The sequence below is a fragment of the Bufo gargarizans genome, chromosome 2 (assembly GCF_014858855.1).
Source record: "Bufo gargarizans isolate SCDJY-AF-19 chromosome 2, ASM1485885v1, whole genome shotgun sequence".
NCBI classification, from domain to species: domain Eukaryota; kingdom Metazoa; phylum Chordata; class Amphibia; order Anura; family Bufonidae; genus Bufo; species Bufo gargarizans.
In genome coordinates, this window is record NC_058081.1 from 392622431 (window position 1) to 392630063 (window position 7633).

General features: G+C 40.3%; 1 protein-coding gene across 4 annotated transcripts in view; it reads right to left on the reverse strand.

Annotated features, from left to right (window-relative positions):
• The window catches only part of CPLX2 (complexin 2), an 84729-nt gene that overhangs the window by 28932 nt on the left and 48164 nt on the right, over nt 1-7633 (reverse strand). The gene's annotated exons all lie outside the window — the stretch shown is intronic.

Genomic DNA, 7633 nt, shown 5'->3' on the forward strand with positions numbered 1-7633 from the left:
TGACCACGGCATCTGATCAGACCAGAAGAGGAAGTCACGTGCTTCCGCTCCAGTAACAGCGTTCCCCGACTGAGATCCTGGAAACTAGTACATTGCTGAAATAGCCCGAAGCCTGCTTGAGGCTTTGGTGCCCATTTCAGGAATATACCAATACAGGCCATTAGGTGGCAGAATTGTATTGTTATAGTGCAAATGAAGTGTTCAATGATGATCATGCTTTTTATTATTTTTTTATTTTTTTTAACTTCTTTTTTTTTTCTTTTTGTCACCTTGGGTGACAATAACTGGCAATCATTAGATTGCCCATTCTGTTCATATAGACATCAATGAACAGAATGGGCAATCTAATGATTGGCAGTTATTGCCACCCAAGGTGACAAAAAAATAAAAAAAATAAGTTAAAAAAAAAAAGCATAATCATCATTGAACACTTTATTTGCACTATAGCAATACAATTCTGCCACCTATAGACATCAATGAACAGAATGGGCATAAACCAATACTAAACCAATAAAATAAAAAATTGACATCATGGGCATAGCCGCATGCGAAAATGCCCATACAATTAAAATAACAATATGAATGGCATACGGCAAAAAAAAAAAAATCAGCCAATTTGCTATTTTTGGTCACTTCATCTACCCAATAATTTTTTTTAATAAGAAGTGATCAAAAAGTCGCACACACTTCAAATTGGTATCACTGAAAAAAACAGATCATCCCGCAGAAAATTTGCCAACACACAGAGTGCCATACACATTACTGTGTAAATGAATTAACACTGAAGAGGACAGTATACTACTACAGAGGGATCTGGATAGATTGGAGGCTTGGGCAGAGAAGTGGCAGATGAGGTTTAACACTGACAAATGTAAGGTTATGCACATGGGAAGGAATAATCCAAATCACCCGTACATACTAAATGGTAAAACACTGGGTAACACTGACATGGAAAAGGACCTAGAAATTTTAATAAACAGCAAACTAAGCAGTAAAAACCAGTGTCAGGCAGCTGCTACCAAGGCCAATAATAATGGGTTGCATCAAAAGGGGCATAGATGCCCGTGATGAAAACATAGTCCTACCACTTTACAAATCACTAGACAGACCACACATAGAGTATTGTGTACAATTCTGGGCTCCTGTGAGCAAGGCAGACATAGAGCTGGAGAGGGTCCAGAGGAGGGCAACTAAAGTAATAGCTGGAATGGGGCAACTGCAGTACCCTGAAAGATTATCAAAAAATATTTTGCCGCTTCCTATTACATGGTATTCAACCGTGAATGGTGCCATTAGAAAGTACAACTTGTCCTGCAGAAAATAAGCCCTCATAAGGCTATGTGAATGGAAAAATAAAAAAGTTAGGACTATGGGAAGACGGGGAGTGAAAAACGAAAACGCTCAAATAGAAAATCCTCCGGTCCTGAAGGGGTTAAAGGGACTCCGTCACCAGTTTCTAACCCCCCCTTTTATAACTATGGTTCTCTCCATGGTCCCCTTCTCATTACAAAGCTGTTGTTATAAGTTAAATCTGCCGTGTAGTTTTCATAAAAATCGCTTTTATCTAACCTGTCAATCTTCAGGATAAGGTGCCCAGGGCGTTTCTGATGGTCTGAATCTGCCGCTCTTCGCCGCCGCCGTTGGTGCCCAGCTCCTCCCATGATCCTTTCAGCGCCACCTCGATGTAATGCAATCCGCCTCCGGCTCTCCTCAGTGCCCCCTCCTCCTTTGCAAAGATCTTGCGCGTGCGCACAGGCCTGTGCCTGATGCGCCCGTGCGGACGTTTAGATTCTGCCTCGTTGAGCGAAGTGCGCATGCGCGCGAATATGCGCGAACGCGCGCGAATGCGCACTTCGCTCCACGAGGCAGAATCTAAACGTCCGCACGGGCGCATCAGGCACAGGCCTGTGCGCACGCGCGAGATCTTTGCAAAGGAGGAGGGGGCACTGAGGAGAGCCGGAGGCGGATTGCATTACATCGAGGTGGCGCTGAAAGGATCATGGGAGGAGCTGGGCACCAACGGCGGCGGCGAAGAGCGGCAGATTCAGACCATCAGAAACGCCCTGGGCACCTTATCCTGAAGATTGACAGGTTAGATAAAAGCGATTTTTATGAAAACTACACGGCAGATTTAACTTATAACAACAGCTTTGTAATGAGAAGGGGACCATGGAGAGAACCATAGTTATAAAAGGGGGGGTTAGAAACTGGTGACAGAGTCCCTTTAATCTTTATAAATTATATGGTTTTTGCATGTTCAGATGATTTCTTTTGTTTACATAGACATCCTAAAATATCCAAATAAATGGTAACCAAAAGATCTAAATTTAAAGTGAATATTATCAGTTTTAGGCTACTTTCACACCTGCGTTCGGTGCGGATCAGTCTTGTATCTGCACAGAAGGATCTGCACCAATAATGCAAACACTTGTATCCGTTCAGAACGGGTCCGTTTGCATTATTCTTTAAAAAACAAAGTCTAAGTCAAAACATTTTCAATTGCACCATATTGTGTCAGTGAAAATGGATCCGTCCCCATTGACGTACATTGTAAGTCAGGATGGATCTGTTTGGCTCCGCATCGTCAGGCGGACACCAAAATGCTGTCCGCTTCAAAAGCGGAATAAAGGCCAAACGCAGCCAAACTGATGCATTCTGAACGGATCCTTATCCATTCAGAATGCATTGGGGCTGAACTGATCCGTTTTGGGACGCTTGTGAGAGCCCTGAAACGGATCTCACAAGCGGACCCAGAAACGCCTGTGTGAAAGTAGCGTTATGCTGCTCTGTGAGCTGCATAAACTGGTGACAGGGACCTTGATTGAATCATCACTTATAGTAGCGGTACTTGTTTTCAGTTGTCAATTGTTCCCTTAAAATCCCCATTAAGCAGCTGGCTAAGCTTCTCCGTTCTGCTGGTAGGGTGCATGCTCCAACTCTTAAAGGGCCAGTGCACATCCTAATTTTCACCAGCTAATGGTTGGCAACCCTGAGGTACTTCAGACACCTTCCCCAGTGGGAGAGTGCCTGAGTAATAGGTTACCTAGATTGTGCGTTCCTGCAAAGGAGTGCTGTATCTATTTGTATGCCCATGTACTGACTATTGCATATTTCCTGGATTCTGATCCTTCGCTGCCTGCCCTTGGACTGTTTATAGGATTGCTTGCAGTCAAGCCTGTCCCGGACTACAGTTTTGCCTTGGTGCTCCATACTGGGGTCTCTTACCCCATGGGTCAGCTGTCAACTGCACAGAGCCTACTCCAGGAGGCAGCAGTCTGGCGACTCCCTTGCAAATCCCTGTATAGGGGTTAAAGGCATAAAACTAGAGGACTGACAGGATAATGCCCTGAGAATTAATCCAAAGTAAAAAAAAAAAAAAAATATGTTGATTGACAGTGGCTTCACACTTAATGGTTAAAGTGTACCTAGAGTGAAATATTATTTATATATATATATATATATATATATATATTCAATAGGAAAAGACCGGCACTTCACTTGAATCCGAGCCTTTGTCAAGCATAACATGCATTGATACACAAACATTTAAATAGTGCACCCTTCCTGACGTTCAGGCGTGTTGACGTCACATTGCCATGGTAACTTATATATACACAAAACATCAAATCTCAGCAGAAGACATAGTATATGCGATGTTATAACAAATAACATTATAGCCAATGATTGCAATACTGAATCGATATTATTACTATCTGCATCAAGAAAAGGAACAAAGAAATAAACTGGCAAAACATGGAATACATGAACAAGCCACATTTTAAACAAGAAAAATCTCTTATATAAATAATAAATAATAATTACCCTGAGACATATTTATCTCGTACAAGCTACATTCGGATCAAGGAATTCCAAATCTTGTTATTTTTTATGCCATTTTCTCTGTGACTGGATGAATATAAATATGCAACAAAAAAAAAAGGGATAAAAATGTATAAGAAAAAAATATATAATTAAAATAAAAACATAAATCCCATAAATTTTCTACAAGAATGCACTCAATTCATACTCCCGATTGAGACCCCTTGGTTCAAGAGTTTGCAGCGTATGGATCCAAAAGCTTTCCCGTTTTTTAAGCATTAGCAACCTGTTGCCACCCCTACGGGGTTGTTGAATCTGCTCATTAATTTGAAATCTTAATTGTTATACATTGTGAGCACATCTATCAAAATGAAGGGGAATAGGTAATAACAGATTTTTCTTCCGTATGCTTGATTTATGATTACTGAACCCATCCTTCATTCTGGTAGATGTCTCCCCAATGTACACAAGGCCACATGGGCACTTCACCAGGTATACTACATAATTGCTATCACAGGTTAAAAAAAACCTCACAGGGAACTTTTTACCTGTGTGTGGATGGGAAAAGAATTCACCCTTAGGCTCCATTCACACGTCCGCAATGTGTTTTGCGGATACACGGAGACACGGATCCGCAAAACACGGAAAGCGGCAATGTGCTTTCCGCATTTTGCGGACCGCACATTGCCGACATTATAGAATATGCCTGTTCTTGTCCGCAATTGCGGACAAGAATAGGACATGTTCTATTTTTTTGCGGAAACGGAAGCACGGATGCGGAAGTGCGGATCCGCAAATGTGGATGCGGACAGCACTTTCCGGCCCCATTGAAAATTAATGGGTCTGCACCCGTTCCGCAAAATTGCGGAACGGATGCGGATCCATTTTGCGGACGTGTGAATGGACCCTAAATCACTGCTGAACAATGGACACACTGCAGACAAAGGAAGGTGCCCTTTTTAGGAGTTGAAAGAAAAAGTTGGCGTGGCATATTTGCTGTGCCTCCTATGTCTGCTTTAACAATTGTATCCCTATTTTTTTTTGTTCTTTTATAGCAGATCATAGGGAAATCTCTGAATTCAACAACATCCGGGTAACCGTCTATTGTCAATACGAGGTTTTTTTATGTCAACTCAGCCACCGCATTTCTTTATTTCAGAGTCCAAAAAGGATCTCGGATAACCCCTAGAAGAAAACTTGTCTGACATCTCCTTTAATCTGACCTCCTTCAATGATTCGTCTGACACAATTCTCTCCACTCGCCTGAACTGTGAAAGAGGTAGAGATTTCTTAACTGATGGTGAATGATTACTGGAGTAATTTAAAAGGCTATTTTTATCAGTTTTTTTTATATGTTAATCTGTCTCTATACAGTTCTCAAAGCCTTTTATTACCTAAGTATCCAAAAGATAATTTTATTCAGGTCACTTTGAACTGTGAAGGATAATTCAGGCCATATGGTGTTCAGGTATTCAGTGAATTGCTCGAGGAAGTATTATGTCTCAGAGATTTTAACACAATTATCTGATAGAGATACATATCACCCTTTGGATAGGGATCCTGTTTTTGACATTAAACGCAAGTTGTCTGAGATTGTGTATACACAGAAAGATGCTGGTTTATTAGATGACAAATTGTGCCAATTTTTGGTGAACCAATATCCAGTTACTCCTGTTCTATACACGTTGCCAAAAATTCACAAATGTTTGACAGCCCCCCCGGGTCGGCCAATTGTTGCCTTTAATGATTCCATTCTGTCTGCACCTGCCATGCTTATAGAGAAAGTATTAACCCCATTAATATAGAAAACTCCCTTCTTTTTACTAGACCCTAATTAATTTCTGTCTCATATTAAAAGTGTACATCTTGAGAAAGGAGATTTCTTAGTCACATATAATGTAAGAAGTTTGTACACATCAATTGAACATGTGAAGGGCCTTATTGCTGTAGAATGGGTCCTGGAATCCTCCAATTATACCACACAAGAAAAACGTTTTTCTCTACAATTATTGAAATTGGTATTGGAGGAGAATTATTTTTTATTCCAGGACACATTCTTCCAGCAGAAACGGGGGACCGCGATGGGCTCACACGCCGCACCGCCATATGCAAATAGTTATATGGCCTGGTTTGAAGAACATTTTATATACAATAATACACTATATATGCAATCGTGTATTTTTTGGCGTCGTTTCATAGACGATATTTTTTGCATATGGCGGGGCGCCGGCAAGTCCCTCGAGCAATTCACTGAATACCTGAACACCATATGGCCTGAATTATCCTTCACAGTTCAAAGTGACCTGAATAAAATTATCTTTTGGATACTTAGGTAATAAAAGGCTTTGAGAACTGTATAGAGACAGATTTACATATAAAAAAAACTGATAAAAATAGCCTTTTAAATTACTCCAGCAATCATTCACCATCAGTTAAGAAATCTCTACCTCTTTCACAGTTCAGGCGAGTGGAGAGAATTGTGTCAGACGAATCATTGAAGGAGGTCAGATTAAAGGAGATGTCAGACAAGTTTTCTTCTAGGGGTTATCCGAGATCCTTTTTGGACTCTGAAATGAAGAAATGCGGTGGCCGAGTTGACATAAAAAAACCTCGTATTGACAATAGACGGTTACCCGGATGTTGTTGAATTCAGAGATTTCCCTATGATCTGCTATAAAAGAACAAAAAAAAAATAGGGATACAATTGTTAAAGCAGACATAGGAGGCACAGCAAATATGCCACGCCAACTTTTTCTTTCAACTCCTAAAAAGGGCACCTTCCCTTGTCTGCAGTGTGTCCATTGTTCAGCAGTGATTAAGGGTGGATTCTTTTCCCATCCACACACAGGTAAAAAGTTCCCTGCCCTGTGAGATTTTTTTTTAACCTGTGATAGCAATTATGTAGTATACCTGTTGAAGTGCCCATGTGGCCATTGGTCATTGGGGAGACATCTACCAGAATGAAAGATAGGTTCAGTAATCATAAATCAAGCATACGGAAGAAAAATCTGTTATTACCTATTCCCCTTCATTTTGATAGATGTGCTCACAATGTATCACAATTAAGATTTCAAATTATTGAGCAGATTCAACAACCCCGTAGGGGTGGCAACAGGTTGCTAATGCTTAAAAAACGGGAAAGCTTTTGGATCCATACGCTGCAAACTCTTGAACCAAGGGGTCTCATTCGGGAGTATGAATTGAGTGCATTCTTGTAGAAAATTTATGGGATTTATGTTTTTATTTTAATTATATATTTTTTTCTTATACATTTTTATCCCTTTTTTTTTGCATATTTATATTCATCCAGTCACAGAGAAAATGACATAAAAAATAACAAGATTTGGAATTCCTTGATCCGAATGTAGCTTGTACGAGATAAATAATGTGGCTTGTTCATGTATTCCATGTTTTGCCAGTTTATTTCCTTTGTTTCTTTTCTTGATGCAGATAGTAATAATATCGATTCAGTATTGCGATTATTGGCTATAATGTTATTTGTTATAACATCGCATATACTATGTCTTCTGCTGAGATTTGATGTTTTGTATATATAAGTTACCATGGCAATGTGACGTCAACACGCCTGAACGTCAGGAAGGGCGTACTATTTAAACTATTTTTTAATGTATCAATGCATGTTATGCTTGACAAAGGCTCGGATTCGAGCCGAAACACGTGTCGCTCGTAGCGCTGTATCCATGCTTTCGAATAAAGCAACATAATTACCAACAAGGATTGAAGTGCCGGTCTTTTCCTATTGAATATTGAAGCGGGTTGTTTCTCACCCTGGACGCGAGCACCACGATACATA